Below are 19,189 nucleotides of genomic sequence, written 5' to 3'. Positions count from 1 at the left end.
TTCGTGCGGCGTCACAGCGGCGTCACACGGCAGGCGGCCAATAGAAGCAAAGGGGCGGAGAGCAGCCGCATGAAAGTCACGCCCACCTCGTTGCTGGAGGACGCAGGTACGTTGTTGTTCATTGTTCCTGGGGTGTCACACGTAGCGATGTGTGCTGCCTCAGGAACGATGAACAACCTGCGTCCAGCAACAGCAACGATATTTGGGAAATAGACGACGTGTCAAGAATCAACGATTTGGTGAGTATTTTGCATCAATATCGGTCGCTCTTACGTGTCACACGCAACGACTTTGCTAACAAGGCAGGATGTGCTTCACAAATTCCGTGACCCCAACGACATCTTGTTAGCGATGTCGTTGCGTGCAACGGGGCCTTTACACTAGGAATCTACAAAATGCAGGAGTTATCAGAATGTACTCCTTTAAAGACAACCTGTCTTGCCTTTTGTTAACATTAACCTGCCCCTAATGTTTTTTTGTTTTTTTTTTAAATTCCATATATTTATCTTAAAAAAAGACCTTATATGCTTAGGTGCATTCAGTAAACACCTTAGGTTTCAGTCATAGGGGCAGATCTTCTGCTGGGATCTGTCACTGTCACTCAAGTTCAGGCATGATTCTTTTCTTGACTTAAGGCCGCTTTACACGCTGCGATATCAGTACCGATATCGCTAGCGTGCGCACCCACCCCCATCGGTTGTGCGACACGGGCAAATCGCTGCCCGTGGCGCACAACATCGCGCAGACTTGTCACACTACTTACCTGCCTAGCGACGTCGCTGTGACCGGCGAACCGCCTCCTTTCTAAGGAGGCAGTTCGTTTAACGTCACAGCGACGTCACAGCAGCATCACCGAACCGCCGCCCAATAGAAGTGGAGGGGCGGAGATGAGCGACTGGAACATCCTGCCCACCTCCTTCCTTCCTCATTGCAGGCGGCCGCCGTTAAAGTGAGGTTCCTCGTTCCTGCGGTGTCAAACATAGCGATGTGTGCTGCCACAGGAGCGGCAAACTACTTCGTACACTGAGCAGCAGCGATATTCGAGAATAGGGGGGCATGTCACCAATGAGCGATTTTGACCGTTTTTGCGACGATTCAAAATCGCTCATAGGTGTCACACGCAAAGACATCGCTAAAGCGACCGGATGTGTGTCACAAATTCTGTGACCTCAACGAGATCGCTTGAGCGATGTTGCAGCGTGTAAAGCGGCCTTTAGTCATGCCCGCACCATTGGTCCTTCACCAGCACTTCTCTACTGAGCACTGCACATTATGGTCACATGATCATGACACCAGCACAGCTCCTGCACAGCCACTTCCCACAGGTCCTTCACTATCACTTCTCTACTGAGCTTCGCCCATTACGGTCACACGATTGGGACATCAGTGCACAGGTCCTTCACCACCCCTTCTCCAATGATGAGCTTCGAAGAAGGATTTGTGCTGATGTCATGATCATGGGACTTTAATGGGCGGAGCTCAGCAGAGAAGTGCTGGTGAAAGACCTGTGATGTAATCAATTACAATGCGGAGGGCGTGACAAAGTTAAGAAAAGAATCATGCCTGAACTTGAGTTCTAGTGACTGATTTTAGCAAAAGTGGTACCCCTATGAAAGAAAAGTAAGGTATTTACTGCATCCAAACAAGCATATAAAGTCTTTTTTTTAAGATAAATGTCGCGGGCGGAGGAGGGGACGCCGCGCTTCTCCCACTGCTCGGGTCCGGCTGCCGCGGCTGCTGCGGCCTGCTGCTGCTCGGTGGCTCGAGCGATGGGCCGGATCCCGGGGACTCTAGCGGCGCTCCTCGCCCGTGAGTGAAAGGGGGTTTGGGTGTGGGGATTGTTTATTGTCCGTGACGCCACCCACGGTTGTGGTGATTATGTGGACAACACCGCTGCTCTGGCTGGGGATCCCGGGGAGTGATGGTATGGAGCAACCGGTTGTTGTTTTGCCCCTCCGTGGGTAGGGGTTGGTGATCCCGGGGCCCAGTGATGGAATTGGGATGGTGGGCAGGCGGGTAGGGGGCCTGTGGAGGTGCAGGGGCAGCGCTGTGCCGTACGGCACGGAGGTACTCACTCAGCCAGTAAACACGACACAGTTCTCGGTAAACAAACGGCTGGTTGGACGGGTCCCTCGGACGGTTGCTGTTGTTGTTTCTCCCCTGACCCAGTTTAGTGGGATAAGTCCTTTCTTTCGCCTCAGTGCACCCTCCTTCTGCGTTCCGGCTTCCAGCTGGCTCCCCGGTTCAGTACCGGTGGGCCACCGCCCAGCCCCGGCTACCTACGGTTCCACCAGCTGTCTCCCTGGCTCCCTGCAGACGGCCACTACCGTCTGCCGGACTCTCTGTACGAGGCCCTAGGCTCCAACCTAGGCCCCTGGCTATGTCTGCCTCTCTGCAGACCTTCTCTCTTCCTCTCCTAGGACTTGACTGGGCTTGTTTCCTGCCTCAGGCCAGCTCACTCCAGGGTGGGCGTCTCCATTTCCTGACTCCGCCCACCTGGTGTGTCAGTCTGAGCCCGAGGCAGAAAGCAGGTCACTTTGGGGATGTCTGCTGTGAACTGCTGGGGGTGGGGGTGGGGGTGTGTTGTTACCTGTGTCCCCTGGCTTGTCCAGGGCGACACATTAACACATGGAATTTACTTTTTTTTTTTTTTTAAACCATGTCAGTGATGCACATTGCATCATTTAACACACACTGGAGGTGGGTTAATATAAGACAGGTTCCCTTTAAGATCCATTTCTAAAAGGGAACATTTCAAGTAAACCATCACATTCTGCTGTGCACCAAGAATTGAAAATATTTTTGCACCTAGGTCCCTAATTTCATCGAAAAAAAATAAAAAATGAAAAAATGAAAAAAATCTACTAAAAAAATTGTTACTCATCCTGGAAGTTACAAATGCAGAGGAAGTTACAAATGCAGAACCCCGTGCTCACAGCCTGTGTTGTAAGACCATTCCACAATGACATTTCAGAATTTAAATGATATTATTCAAGGGGTCAGGGAAGTTCACTACATTACAGAAATGACCATGCCAGATCTAATCTATCTAATCGAATGGTGCTGCAGTATACAATATTAGGTAGAAATAAAAAAAGCACTTCACATGAGTCTTAATACAGATCCAAGATTACTAATACATTTATGAAGGATGGTGTATCCACACACTGCACTTTCTCATGCTACTGATCCAAACCCAATTTCTATTATTAATATGAACCATATACAGTTAGGTCCAGAAATATTTGGACAGTGACACAAGTTTTATTATTTTAGCTGTTTAGAAAAACATGTTCAGAAATACAATTATATATATAATATGGGCTGAAAGTGCACACTCCCAGCTGCAATATGAGAGTTTTCACATCCAAATCGGAGAAAGGGTTTAGGAATCATAGCTCTGTAATGCATAGCCTCCTCTTTTTCAAGGGACCAAAAGTAATTGGACAAGGGACTCTAAGGGCTGCAATTAACTGTGAAGGCGTCTCCCTCATTAACCTGTAATCAGTGAAGTAGTTAAAAGGTCTGGGGTTGATTACAGGTGTGTGGTTTTGCATTTGGAAGCTGTTGCTGTGACCAGACAACATGCGGTCTAAGGAACTCTCAATTGAGGTGAAGCAGAACATCCTGAGGCTGAAAAAAAAGAAAAAATCCATCAGAGAGATAGCAGACATGCTTGGAGTAGCAAAATCAACAGTCGGGTACATTCTGAGAAAAAAGGAATTGACTGGTGAGCTTGGGAACTCAAAAAGGCCTGGGCGTCCACGGATGACAACAGTGGTGGATGATCGCCGCATACTTTCTTTGGTGAAGAAGAACCCATTCTCAACATCAACTGAAGTCCAGAACACTCTCAGTGAAGTAGGTGTATCTGTCTCTAAGTCAACAGTAAAGAGAAGACTCCATGAAAGTAAATACAAAGGGTTCACATCTAGATGCAAACCATTCATCAATTCCAAAAATAGACAGGCCAGAGTTAAATTTGCTGAAAAACACCTCATGAAGCCAGCTCAGTTCTGGAAAAGTATTCTATGGACAGATGAGACAAAGATCAACCTGTACCAGAATGATGGGAAGAAAAAAGTTTGGAGAAGAAAGGGAACGGCACATGATCCAAGGCACACCACATCCTCTGTAAAACATGGTGGAGGCAACGTGATGGCATGGACATGCATGGCTTTCAATGGCACTGGGTCACTTGTGTTTATTGATGACATAACAGCAGACAAGAGTAGCCGGATGAATTCTGAAGTGTACCGGGATATACTTTCAGCCCAGATTCAGCCAAATGCCGCAAAGTTGATCGGACGGCGCTTCATAGTACAGATGGACAATGACCCCAAGCATACAGCCAAAGCTACCCAGGAGTTCATGAGTGCAAAAAAGTGGAACATTCTGCAATGGCCAAGTCAATCACCAGATCTTAACCCAATTGAGCATGCATTTCACTTGCTCAAATCCAGACTTAAGACGGAAAGACCCACAAACAAGCAAGACCTGAAGGCTGCGGCTGTAAAGGCCTGGCAAAGCATTAAGAAGGAAGAAACCCAGCGTTTGGTGATGTCCATGGGTTCCAGACTTAAGGCAGTGATTGCCTCCAAAGGATTCGCAACAAAATATTGAAAATAAAAATATTTTGTTTGGGTTTGGTTTATTTGTCCAATTACTTTTGACCTCCTAAAATGTGGAGTGTTTGTAAAGAAATGTGTACAATTCCTACAATTTCTATCAGATATTTTTGTTCAAACCTTCAAATTAAACGTTACAATCTGCACTTGAATTCTGTTGTCGAGATTTCATTTCAAATCCAATGTGGTGGCATGAAGAGCCCAACTCGCGAAAATTGTGTCACTGTCGAAATATTTCTGGACCTAACTGTATACAACAGGTTTTATACTCTTAAAAAACTAGAAATGTACTTGATGTATAAGCTAAGAACTCTCTCTCTGTACAAAGTCCACAAGATGATAATGAAGTGTCATAGAAAAGAAAGTGCAGGATGCATATGGATATAAATCTGAATAAATACAATGCACAAATGTGTATAAGAAAACAAACTCTAAACCACAAAAATGTATCACCTTAAAGAATAAAAGTACTGCATACAAAATGCTTGTAACATACAGAGGTGAATCTTCATCTGTGACACCCCCAGGATGAAGCATCAGTGCGAAACGCGTGTCGGGGTGCCAGCAGATTCAGGATATCTCCTTTATCTTTTATGACACTTCTTTACTTTACTCTGATATGGATGAATTTCATGTGCTCTTCTCATGTTTTTCTTTGACCACTATCTGTTCATCTCTATATGTATTAGCAGTTTTTATGTAGTACTTTTATTTCTTAAGGTGATACATTTTTTTGTGGTCTACCTTTTATTTTCCTATCCAGATTGTATTTATTCAGGTTTTGGCTGGATGCACACGAACGTATGAAAAAATGGTCCCATTCTCGTCCAGGAGAGTAGGACGATTATTTCTCAGCAGCTATTAGTCATTTACAGGACCATTTACAGTGTGCTCTACTACATGATAGTAATGTATCCATAAAAACGGACGTCACTAGGATGGTCCATGTGCCGTTTGTGTTACATCAGTTTTTTTCTCACACCAATTGACTTGTATTGGCGAGTCTCAAACGATTTCGAAAGCAAATCGCAGCATGTTGTGACTTTTCTCTTATCCAGAATCTGGATGAAAAAAAGCTGACCATCTGCCCTGCCTTATTGACTAACATTGGTCTGATTCATACGCTCGTGTGAGTGTAGCCTTAGGCTATGTGCCCACGGGACTCTGTATGCGCGGATTTTGCCACGGAAAACCTGCGGATTTATCTGGATTTTCTAGATAAAGCCGCAGGTTTTAGCAAGTACAGACACTCCCCATGTTATCCTATGGGACATGGGGAGTGTCTGTGTCCATGCTGCGGTATGTGCAGCTGCGGAATATGCTGCGGATGTCCCGCAGCTGCACATAACTGCGTGTCAAATATTCCTGCGGAAATACCTGCGGAAATCGCTGCCCTCCAGGGACTTCCGCAGTTAAGTCGCATGAATGTCCACAGGTTTTCCGCAGATATTTTGCTGGAATCACACAGTTATGTATAGCTGCGGATTCCGTGGAACTGCGGACATATTTGCGGATATATCCACAGGTGCGAGCTCCCGTGGGTACATAGCCTTATAGTCACATGCGTCCTACGCTTTCTTTTCTCTGACATTTCATTGCCATCTTGTGGACTTTGTGAGAACTACATGTCATCCATCCATCACCATTCCTTTAGGTTTTTCCATTACATTTTTTGTGTGGGTCCTATACACACTTTAATCACACACATCCTATGTACTTACCTTGCTCGCAATTTTATGTATATTTTTCTATTTGAATTCATATTGTTCTTACGACCTTTCTTAGGATCTATTTTGAGTCACCTCTTCTTTTTATATATTTTGTCTTTTAATAATTTGGAATAAAATTGTGGTTTTACACGTCACTTCTTTGGCTCAATATTCCTTTTATTTATAGGTTCCTATCATTTGGAGTAGAACCTACTCTTCATCCAGGTTACCATTATAGGCTTTTTTCTTCCTCTACTTTAATTTTTTAGGTTTTTGTTCAGTGGAGGTGCTGTAACGAGTTTTAAAATGGGAGTGTAAATTGTGGACATTGTGTAAAGACAGAATTAGTGTGAATGTGGTACAGGGACTCTAAATTATAGTAAAAATATAGACACATATTAAAAGTACACTAAGATAAATATAGTAAAAATAGCAAAAAGGAGCTGACTATCAAAAAAGCATATGGTACTAATGTATAAAATAACAATATGAGATACATAATATAAGGCCACTCTATATTGGGATTTGTGAGAATTAAGACACTTTGTGGCGGGTTGTGTACCATCATAAAATAAAGAAATTGCAGAAGAAAAATAAAAGCAACAATTAGAGCATAAAACATAAAAAATATGAGATTATTATGTGTAAAAGGTAAAAATATATATAAAAAAGCTCTAGTAAAAACAATACATAGATTTGCCAAACTCATAAAATATTCCATGAGTCCATGAGGCTTTAAGGTATTCAACCTATAGATAAAGTAATTTTTTTTTTAGCATGTCCAATTGATTGGAGGGGAGGAGGTAAACTCAACTGTCAGAAAAGAAAAACCTGCCATGTTTGTTGGTACAGTGTCCAGAGAGACCATGATACATAAACTTGGTGTGAATTGAGCCCTTTATACATTGTTTACCTTGTTCTAGGAACATAATGCAGCCCGTATTTACACTTAGTAAGGTAGATATATGACCTGCCAGATCCAATTCATAAAGATTTTAATGGGAAGGTTTCCCCTGTTTTAGTTGACCTGAAAAATTGTGTTGTGCAAAATGGATTTGCAGAAGTGATATTTCTTTGCTTTGCATTTAAAACTGCCCAGCGGGCTGCATGTTCAAGGTTTGCTGTGTCGCTACTTCCAAAGGACTTCAGGTGATTTGGAGCTCCTAAGGCCGGTGTCACACTTGCGAGTGCCTTGTGTGTATCTCACGCAAGTCTTGCATTGCATCACCTAGTAGGGACTCACACTCTCCTTACAGGAGTGTCTCAGCTGCATGGAGATGCATGCAACCGACCCGCTCCTGTGAGGAGAGTATGGCGGGCTTTACCCGCTGCGACATCACTAGCAATTGCTAGCCATGTAGAGCGCGATAGCACCCGCCCCCGTCGCACATGCGATACGTGGTGATTGCTGCCGTAGCGAACATTATCGCTCTGTCAGCTTCACACGCACATATCTGGTCGGCGATGTCGCTGTGACCGCCGAACAATATCTCCTTCAAAGGGGAGGTGCGTTTGGCATCACAGCAACGTCACCGCGACATCACTAAGCAGCCGGCCAATAGAAGCGGAAAGGGCGGAAATGAGCGGGACATAACATCCCGCCCACCTCCTTCCTTCCGCATTGTCGGTGGCTAAGGAGATGTTTGTCGTTCCTGCGATGTCACACATAGCGATGTGTGGTGCTGCAGGAACGACAAACAACATCGTATCGGCAGCAGCAGTGATATTATGAAAAGGAGCGACGTGTCACCGATCAACGATTTTTGACGTTTTTGTGATCGGTGATCGTCACTCCTAGGGTTTACACGCTGCGATGTCGGTAACGGCGCCGGATGTGCGTCACTAACGATGTGACCCCAACGATATATCGTTACCGATGTTGCGATGTGTAAAGCCCACCTATGAGTCCGTGCCAGGTGATACAACGTGAGACTCGCGCGAGATACACGTGAGGAACTCGCAAGTGTGACACTGGCCTAAAAATCACATTGAGGGCTCTTTTCCACTTGCACATAGCTTGTGATGACACTATGACCAGACCACATATTACCACCACACATTGACCAAATGCAACCAATCACATACAATGAAGAAATACCACCACCCCGTGACCAGACCACAATGACCAAATAATACCACAAACAACAAAGAAATACCACCATACCGTGACCGGACCACATATTAACAGCATATGATGATCGAATCCAATCACATACAAGGGTCAAATACCAACACTCCATGACCAGATAACATATTAACCGAAAAGTACAATAATAATCATGAATAAACACCACAATACTAATAATACTAATAACAATAATATTACCATCATTGCCATTATACACAGGAGCTCTGTATAATGTCAGTGTACAGGTAATACAGTGATCACCAGCGATATTATACACAGGAGCTCTGTATATAGTGTATAGGTAATAAAGTGATCACCAGTGACATAATACACAGGAGCTCTGTATACAGTGTATAGGTAATACATGGATCACCAGCGACATTATACACAGGAACTCTGTATATAGTGTATAGTGTGTGTACATGTAATGCACAGACTTACCAGTGACGTCTCTAGTTTAAATTATTCATCTTCGCTTTTCCTCTTCATCTGGCGCTGACCGCCATCACTTCTTCCTGCCATGATGCTACTCTGCAGAAAATAACACACAGTCACCTATAGCTGATTACTCCCAGAGCACATTCCTCACTTTTCCCCCAATTTCTACACTATGTCAGACTTTTGTTCTCCCATGGAAGACAGTATCCTCAAAATAAAATTATATTTCATCAGTAATAATGTCCCCTAATTTGCCCCTACAGTTTAATGGGGATAAAAGTTGTAGTAGTAGATAATAGTAATTATCTCTACTATTTGCCAACATAAACCAATAATGTATGTTCCTTGTTCTGGCCCCATATAGTAATTATTTCTCCCATCCTGGCAGCCTTTATTTAATAATGTCTCTTATCCTGGCCCCCTTTATTTAATAATGTTTCCCATCCTAGACCCCTATGTTCCCCCATCTTGGGCCCCTATGTTCCTCCGTCCCCGGCCCCTAAACTGCCTTATCCATTCACAGAGGGAGGAGCAAAAACATTTTTCTCACCTTCCTGTGCTCCCCGACATCCTCTTGTGGCTTCATATCCGGCACGGTCAAATGTCCACCTCACCATCTGAGGCCATCCACAGACGTCAGACAGCGGCATATAGCAGTCATGTTAAAAGATGTGAGGCACACAGACATGCACACACACTGACACATGACACAGTATTCAAGCCCCTTGAATTTTTCAACCCTTTCCCACATTTCAGGCTTCAGACATAAAGATAAAAATTGTAATGTTATGGTGACAAATCGACAACAAGTAGGACACAATTGTGAAGTTGAGCAAAATGTATTGCTTATTTTAAACTTTTGTAAACAAAAGAATAAACTGAAAACTGGGGTGTGCAATATTATTCATCCCCTTTACTTTCAGTGCAGCAAACTCACTCCAGAGGTTCATTGAAGATCTCTGAATGATCCAATGTTGTCCTAAATGACTGATGATGATAAATATAAGCCACCTGTGTGGAATCTAGTCTCTGTATAAATGCACCTACTCTGTGATAGTCTCAGTGTTCTGTTTAAAGCACAGAGAGCATCATGAAGACCAAGGAACACAACACGCAGGTAAGTGATACTGTTGTGGAGAAGTTTAAAGCCGGATTTGGTTACAAAAAGATTTCCACAAGTTTAAACATCCCAAGAAGCACTGTGCAAGCGATCATATGGAAGGAATATCATACCTCTGCAAATCTACCAAGACCCGGCCGTCCCTCAAAAGTTTCATGGAAAAAACAGATCAGAGATGCAGCCAAGAGGCCCATGATCACTCTGGATGAACTGCAGAGATCTACAGCTGAGGTGGAAGAGTCTGGCCTTTATGGAAGAGTGGCAAGAAGAAAGCCATTTCTCAAAGATATCCATAAAAAGTGTTGTTTAAAGTTTGCAACAAGCCACCTAGGAGACACACCAAACATGTGGAAGAAGGTGCTCTGGTCAGATGAGACTAAAATCGAACTTTTTCGGCACAATGCCAAATAATATGTTCGGCGTAAAAGCAACACAGCTCATCACCCTAAACACACCATCCCCACTGTCAAACATGGTGGTGGCAGCTTCATGGTTTGGGCCTGCTTTTTTTCAGCATGGACAGGGAAGATGCTTAAAATTGATGGGAAGATGGATGGAGCCAAACACAGGACCATTCTTGAATAAAACCTGTTGGAGTCAGCAAAAGACCTGAGACCTGGATGGAGATTTGTCTTTCAACAAGACAATGATCCAAAACATAAAGCAAAATCTACAATGGAATGGTTCACAAATAAAGGTATCCAGGTGTTAGAATGGCCAAGTCAAAGTCCAGACCTGAATCCAATTGTGAATCTGTGGAAAGAGTTGAAAACTGCTGTTCACAAACGCTCTCCATCCAACCTCACTCAGCTCCAGCTATTTGCAAAGGAAGAATGGGCAAGAATTTCAGTTTCTCGATGTGCAAAACTTATAGACACATACCCCAAGTGACTGCAGCTGTAATCGCAGCAAAAGGTGGCGCTACAAAGTATTAACTTAAAGGGGCCAAATAATATTGCATGCCCCAATTTTCAGTTTATTATTTTTTATAAAAGTTTAAAATAAGCAATACATTTTGTTCAACTTCACAAATGTGTCCCACTTGTTGTTGATTCTTCACCATAAAATTAAAATGTTTTATCTTTATGTTTGAAGCCTAAAATGTTGGAAAAGGTTGAACAATTCAAGGGGCCCGAATACTTTTGCAAGGCACTGTATATACATACACAGACCAGGGCCCCAATACTGTTGCTGGCACAGCCGCCTAGGGCTCACTGCCACTGGCACAGCTGCCCGGGGCCCCGACACTGCCGCTGGCACAGTCGCCCGGAGCCCCGACACTGCCACTGGCATAGCCTCCCAGGGCTCACTGCCGCTGGCACAGCCACCCGGGGCCTCAACACTGCCGCTGGCACAGCGGCTCGGGGCCCTGACACTGCCGCTGGCAGAGCCGCCCGGGGCCCCGACAAAGCTGCTGGCGGAGCCACCTGGGGGCCCTAGCCCTGCCAGCGGTTACCAGCCTGGGGCCCTATGTGAAGCACGGAGAGAGGGGGGCCGCTAACGACCCAGGGCCGACCCTGGCTGCACCACTCTAAGTGATTGACAGGTCTGTCACATGTGTGTACATCAGGAGAGACCTGTCAATCAACTGTAACAAGGTGGGGAGAAGCTGGCCTGGGTGGTGGCAGGCTACTCTAGTCTATACTTATATTCCTGGCAGCTCAAGACTATGTTTAATCTGAAATGCATTTCAAAGAACAACATACCTGGCTGCAAACTTTCAGCCATGTTCTTATTCATGGGCAGCATGAATCCGATGACAGGTTCCCCTTAATAATACACAACTGATATGAATAAGACAATTGTCTAGTTCAATATTGATTTTTCTCTCTTTTTTTCTTCAGATTCCAGTTATAATGGGAAATTCAAACCAAGGTTTGTATCAAAGTATCCCCCCCCCCCTTCCGAAAGTGATGTATGTAATATATATATATACATTTTAAGAACAGATCTTCTCTTACTTCAACATTTTGTAACACGTTCTCTTTTAAGTGTCTCCAATATACAGTAGGATAAAATATCAATACAGTATGGGTATATGCATGTGTGAAAATTGTGAGTAAAATCCACTCTCTTCTATGCTTTTGAAGCTCCAAATTAATAAGATTTGTTTTATGGGCGCTTGGGAAATCAATACAGCACAGCCTTCTAAGGTGAACCCAGGACTTCTCCTTTATTAGACACTTCAAATAAGGTCAATATTAACCAAAAAGAAGGACCAAAGATCCATATCTGTTTACACTTTGAGCAATGCAGATTCCACCATATTACTCATATATGAAACCAAAAGGGGTGTTTCTGCACATAAGAATTCCATCCAATATCCATCATGGTTTAGAAAAAATATCAAATTTTATTTAGTCATAATTGAAGTACAACATTATATTATTATTTTATTATTCGCTGGTATACACAGAATTTAAAAAGACCCTACCCCATAAAAACAACCAAAGAAAAACTGGTGCGTTGTGGAACAAGACATAATATCAAAAAATTCATGTATCATACATATATAGATTCCTGGGTATGAGTAGGCAAGGGCACATCCAATGATTGCCCACAACTATATTAAGGTGCCAGTAAAGCTCAATGTGTTTTTAAACCTTAAACCTGCAGTTTACATTCCATGTTGTGGCCAAATCTATGATTCATAACTATATGGATGGAATAAGGCTATTTTTCAGTTGGCAGAGTTGATATATACATCATTTATAGGGGACACAATCTTCAATGACAATATATATGTATATAGTACAATCCAATACACAAGGGCACAAGACTGCGTTATTACATAGGGTATATCCCAACATTTAAAGATGTTTTATATTTTGTCAACCTGATATTTGCCTTATGTCATAGATGGATTATCCCCATCAAGGTTGAAATAATTCAGAGGGCCAAGGTTGATGTCCCCAACAGGTGAACCACAACGCCCAGCACCTCAATATAAACACTGGTACGTTATGGAATAACCATGATGACAGTGCTTCCCATATCACATATATAATTATGAGTTGCTAGATGTAATTATAAATAGGTGAGGACACCTCCAGAGATTTCCCACAAGGTCTTATATCAGAGGCAAAAACACCTCCGTTAAGGTTTAGTACAGATCAAGGAGCCATAGTCTGTATACCCAGGTGACGAACCACAACGCCCAGCACCTCGACGCGCGTTTCGCCTCTCGCTTCGTCAGGAGGTGCTGGGGTAGCCGTGGAGTCACTCTTATATAGTGAAAGCCCACCTGGTGTCTTAGTACGGCGCGCGCCGCACAGCGGAGGTCGCATCGCCCACTTCCGCCGGCGTCCCGGAAGGCGCTCTGCGCATGCGCAAAGAACAACCCACAATTGGGCGCCGGCAGAGGGGGCGAGGCAGACTCCGATGTGCAGAGCGCGCTCTGACATCAGTGTGGCCGAGTGGCCATATTAGATGGGGGCAAAAGTACTGGCAACATTCAAACCAAATCCACATGCATGTTGTGGCTTTCAGGGCGGTGATTTTAGTTAACAATTGTGTATAACATACAGCCTAAGCGCATATGAGAAGGAAAACCTTGGAAACCATGACGAATTCAATAAGAATTATCCGGGAAGCATAATTAAGCATATTTATGAACATCTGACCTCTGGTGGACAGACCCCTGTACAACATCAAAATATACCCAATGGTAAGTAGAAAAGGGGGTATGATACACAAATACCAGAACTCATATATTAGCAGATATTCACCCACCACATTAACATATATAGCAACATTCGCAATATAAATGAAATGGGATAATGATTTTTGCTTCCAGATGTGCAATCCCTCAAGATATAATTCTCATAATCCAAGGGAGCCTTCTCATGCAGTTGTCACTTCATTCCGTCCCTATGCAACATACATGTGGAACATTCTACATAAAAAGAAAACAAAAAGGTACAAAAAAACACATAATTAGAGTGACCAAAAAGTTATTAAAAAGTAAGATACAAGGCGGCAAGCAATCCGGTAACAGAATCAATAGTCAGTGCCAAATCAAAAATACATATTATATGTATATATTTGATCATAACAAGGGGGCCAGCAAGATGAGGACAAAGGTCAGCAAAACAGAGGATGAGGGCAGGGGGACCACATGGCGGAGAGGGAGCCAACGGAGGCAAAGTCTTATAAAAAAGGTTTAAAGGAGATAGAATCATTTAACCCCCTCGGTTTCTCCGTCTCCAAAACCGTGATCCACCTGACCTCCCTCTGTGCCAGGATTCTCTTAGGATCACCCCCCCTGGGACTCAGATATATTCTATCAATCCCCCGGAACTTAAGAAGCCGCCAATTGCAATTATGACTCTCCCTAAAATGCTTCGGGATGTTCTTCAATAGCTCAAGTTCCTCAGGTTTCACCACACCAGCAGCCCTCTTTATGTCCCTAATGTGCTCCAAGATCCTTACTCTAAACTCGCGAGAGGTAAGCCCCACGTAGATGAGTCCGCAGGGACATTTTGCCCAGTACACCACATACGTCGTCCTACAGTTGATATTGTGGACGATTTTAAACTCTTTGTTGTTTGCAGAGTTATGGAAGGTAAAAGTCCTTTCCATTTGTGAGCAAGCCCCACAGTCTCCACAACTGAAGGAGCCCCATCTAGGACCCCCAGTCCTCTCCAAAAAATTTGAGGGTGGTGGTATGTAGTGACTCCTCACTATCATATCCCCCAATGTTTTGGATCTTCGAGGAGTGATTTGTGGTCTATCTGATAAGACAGATTTCAAGTCTTTATCAGACAATAAAATGGGCCAATACCTCTCTACAACTTCCTTCATTTTGCGCCACTGGGAGTGATAAGGTGTAATTAACCTCACTTGGTCATCCGCTTTCTTCTTTTTTGATGGAACCAAGAGGTCATCCCTAGGGGTCGCTCTAGCCCTATCATATCCCTGTTGGATTGCCCTATTAGTATAATGCCTGTTCCTAAAGCGTTTTTTCAAATCCAGGGCTTGCCCCTCAAACAGGTCAACATTTGAGCATATGCGTCGAGCCCTAAGGAACTGACCTGTTGGAATTGAGTTGATGACTTGTGGCGGATGGGATGACTTGGCACTCAGGAGAGAGTTCACAGCTGTGCTCTTTCTGTAGATGTCCGTTCTTATTAAACCGCCCTCGTCCTTCACAACCCTTACGTCCAAAAACTCAATAGAATCCATGCTGGAATGGTAAGTCAAATTTATATTGAAAACATTATCATTCAATGCCAGCATGAATGAATCAAGCTTTTCCCGCTCACCCTGCCAGATAGCAAAGACATCGTCTATAAACCTCACCCACATCAGTACTGAGCCACAGTCCTCCTCAGGGAATTGTATCAGGCGCTCCCAATACCCCAGGAAGAGGCACGCATACGAGGGCGCACAAGACGCCCCCATAGCGGTGCCCCTCTCCTGGAGATAGTAGCGCCCCCTGAAGAGGAAGTAGTTGTGGGTGAGGATAAATCTAAGCAGGGTGAGGAGGAGATCAATCAACGACCTGTCAAGGGATGTGGTACATAGAAAAAATTCTACTGCCCTTAACCCATCTCTGTGAGAGATGGACGTATAAAGAGACTCCACGTCTGCAGTGAACATTATAGTATCACTGTCCAGATGTAACTCCTGCAGACGGACCAAAAAGTCAGTGGAGTCTCTTATATACGAAGGCAGATCCATCATTAAGGGCTTCAAGTAATAATCCAGAAAGACACATATGGGTTCACATAGACCATTGATGCCCGAAACGATGGGTCTACCGGGCGGATTTTCAATGTCCTTGTGGACCTTTGGTAGAAAGTATATGGTCGGTGTTGTTGGAAGCCTGTTAATTAGTCCATCAAAGACTGATTGTGGTATGATATTATCTTCAAGGGCTTTTTTCAAAATCCCCTCCAATTCATTTAAGAATGAGACAGTTGGATTACTGTCCAATTTTCGGTAACATGATCGGTCATTCAGTTGCCTGAATGCCTCATGCTCATATTTAACAGTGGGCCAAACCACGACGTTGCCCCCTTTGTCGGCCTGTTTTACCACAATGTCCCTCATCCTAGATATTTCGTTAATTGCTTTTCGTTGGTTTGGATTCAAGTTGTCATGTGATCGTACCTCAGGAAGTTTTCGCAAATCCTGAACAACTAATCTAGTGAAGAGTTCTACTGTGGGACAGGACGACAAAGGAGGAAAGGCCGTGGATCGTTTTTTAGCTGTTTGTGGAAATTTTGCCCCAGTTGGTTCAACTTGTTCAGCCAGTAACGATTCCAAAAGGCTGACAATCTCCCTATCTTGTTCAGATAGGCCAGCCAAATCTCCTCCATCCCTACTTCTTGCGAAGTGTTTTTTATATAGGAGCTTACGGCTGAACAGTTGAACATCTTTAATAGCCATAAAGCTGTCAAATTTGGCCACTGGTGAAAATGAAAGTCCCAACTGTAACACTTCAAGTTGTTCTTGAGTGAGTAATCTATCTGAAAGGTTAATTACCTTAAGATTATCCTTAGGAGCAGAGTCCTTCAAGCCTCCCATTGGGTAGTTTGCCTTCTTCTTAGAAGAGTTGCGTGTCGTTACTCCTCCCATCCCAGATCTCTCAGGGGGGTCATTAGATGGTATATGATCTAAATTGGGATGTGGGCTCCTTGAGCGGTCATCAGAAGAAAGAGAACTATTTCTCTGTTGGGATCTTGATCTAGATCTTAAGCCGAATCTCCTCGTCTGATGCCATCTGAACACATTATTAGTTTCATGATCCGTGATGTCCCGCTGGAACTTTTTGAGTTTAAATTGTTTTATGTCATTCTCCCATTCTGCACTTTCTTTATGTATGTCCTTCTCAAGGGCATCAATCGCCTCCTTAGACATCTTAGATCTGATTTCATTATTTACTTGTTCAATTTCGGTCTAGATAAGAAAAAAATAGAATCCCTTGAAACCGAAATTGAACAAGTAAATAATGAAATCAGATCTAAGATGTCTAAGGAGGCGATTGATGCCCTTGAGAAGGACATACATAAAGAAAGTGCAGAATGGGAGAATGACATAAAACAATTTAAACTCAAAAAGTTCCAGCGGGACATCACGGATCATGAAACTAATAATGTGTTCAGATGGCATCAGACGAGGAGATTCGGCTTAAGATCTAGATCAAGATCCCAACAGAGAAATAGTTCTCTTTCTTCTGATGACCGCTCAAGGAGCCCACATCCCAATTTAGATCATATACCATCTAATGACCCCCCTGAGAGATCTGGGATGGGAGGAGTAACGACACGCAACTCTTCTAAGAAGAAGGCAAACTACCCAATGGGAGGCTTGAAGGACTCTGCTCCTAAGGATAATCTTAAGGTAATTAACCTTTCAGATAGATTACTCACTCAAGAACAACTTGAAGTGTTACAGTTGGGACTTTCATTTTCACCAGTGGCCAAATTTGACAGCTTTATGGCTATTAAAGATGTTCAACTGTTCAGCCGTAAGCTCCTATATAAAAAACACTTCGCAAGAAGTAGGGATGGAGGAGATTTGGCTGGCCTATCTGAACAAGATAGGGAGATTGTCAGCCTTTTGGAATCGTTACTGGCTGAACAAGTTGAACCAACTGGGGCAAAATTTCCACAAACAGCTAAAAAACGATCCACGGCCTTTCCTCCTTTGTCGTCCTGTCCCACAGTAGAACTCTTCACTAGATTAGTTGTTCAGGATTTGCGAAAACTTCCTGAGGTACGATCACATGACAACTTGAATCCAAACCAACGAAAAGCAATTAACGAAATATCTAGGATGAGGGACATTGTGGTAAAACAGGCCGACAAAGGGGGCAACGTCGTGGTTTGGCCCACTGTTAAATATGAGCATGAGGCATTCAGGCAACTGAATGACCGATCATGTTACCGAAAATTGGACAGTAATCCAACTGTCTCATTCTTAAATGAATTGGAGGGGATTTTGAAAAAAGCCCTTGAAGATAATATCATACCACAATCAGTCTTTGATGGACTAATTAACAGGCTTCCAACAACACCGACCATATACTTTCTACCAAAGGTCCACAAGGACATTGAAAATCCGCCCGGTAGACCCATCGTTTCGGGCATCAATGGTCTATGTGAACCCATATGTGTCTTTCTGGATTATTACTTGAAGCCCTTAATGATGGATCTGCCTTCGTATATAAGAGACTCCACTGACTTTTTGGTCCGTCTGCAGGAGTTACATCTGGACAGTGATACTATAATGTTCACTGCAGACGTGGAGTCTCTTTATACGTCCATCTCTCACAGAGATGGGTTAAGGGCAGTAGAATTTTTTCTATGTACCACATCCCTTGACAGGTCGTTGATTGATCTCCTCCTCACCCTGCTTAGATTTATCCTCACCCACAACTACTTCCTCTTCAGGGGGCGCTACTATCTCCAGGAGAGGGGCACCGCTATGGGGGCGTCTTGTGCGCCCTCGTATGCGTGCCTCTTCCTGGGGTATTGGGAGCGCCTGATACAATTCCCTGAGGAGGACTGTGGCTCAGTACTGATGTGGGTGAGGTTTATAGACGATGTCTTTGCTATCTGGCAGGGTGAGCGGGAAAAGCTTGATTCATTCATGCTGGCATTGAATGATAATGTTTTCAATATAAATTTGACTTACCATTCCAGCATGGATTCTATTGAGTTTTTGGACGTAAGGGTTGTGAAGGACGAGGGCGGTTTAATAAGAACGGACATCTACAGAAAGAGCACAGCTGTGAACTCTCTCCTGAGTGCCAAGTCATCCCATCCGCCACAAGTCATCAACTCAATTCCAACAGGTCAGTTCCTTAGGGCTCGACGCATATGCTCAAATGTTGACCTGTTTGAGGGGCAAGCCCTGGATTTGAAAAAACGCTTTAGGAACAGGCATTATACTAATAGGGCAATCCAACAGGGATATGATAGGGCTAGAGCGACCCCTAGGGATGACCTCTTGGTTCCATCAAAAAAGAAGAAAGCGGATGACCAAGTGAGGTTAATTACACCTTATCACTCCCAGTGGCGCAAAATGAAGGAAGTTGTAGAGAGGTATTGGCCCATTTTATTGTCTGATAAAGACTTGAAATCTGTCTTATCAGATAGACCACAAATCACTCCTCGAAGATCCAAAACATTGGGGGATATGATAGTGAGGAGTCACT

General features: G+C 43.7%; 1 long non-coding RNA gene across 1 annotated transcript in view; it reads left to right on the top strand.

Annotated features, from left to right (window-relative positions):
• The window catches only part of LOC142245902 (uncharacterized), a 60,970-nt gene that overhangs the window by 4,163 nt on the left and 37,618 nt on the right, over positions 1 to 19,189 (top strand). The window contains exon 2 of the long non-coding RNA XR_012724806.1: positions 11,868 to 11,898. This is a non-coding gene — a long non-coding RNA (uncharacterized LOC142245902). The remainder of the gene's footprint in view (positions 1 to 11,867; positions 11,899 to 19,189) is intronic.

The sequence above is a fragment of the Anomaloglossus baeobatrachus genome, chromosome 7 (genome assembly GCF_048569485.1).
Source record: "Anomaloglossus baeobatrachus isolate aAnoBae1 chromosome 7, aAnoBae1.hap1, whole genome shotgun sequence".
Lineage (NCBI taxonomy): Eukaryota > Metazoa > Chordata > Amphibia > Anura > Aromobatidae > Anomaloglossus > Anomaloglossus baeobatrachus.
The sequence above is the reverse complement of the archived record's forward strand: the minus strand, read 5'-3'. Positions and strand labels throughout refer to the sequence as shown.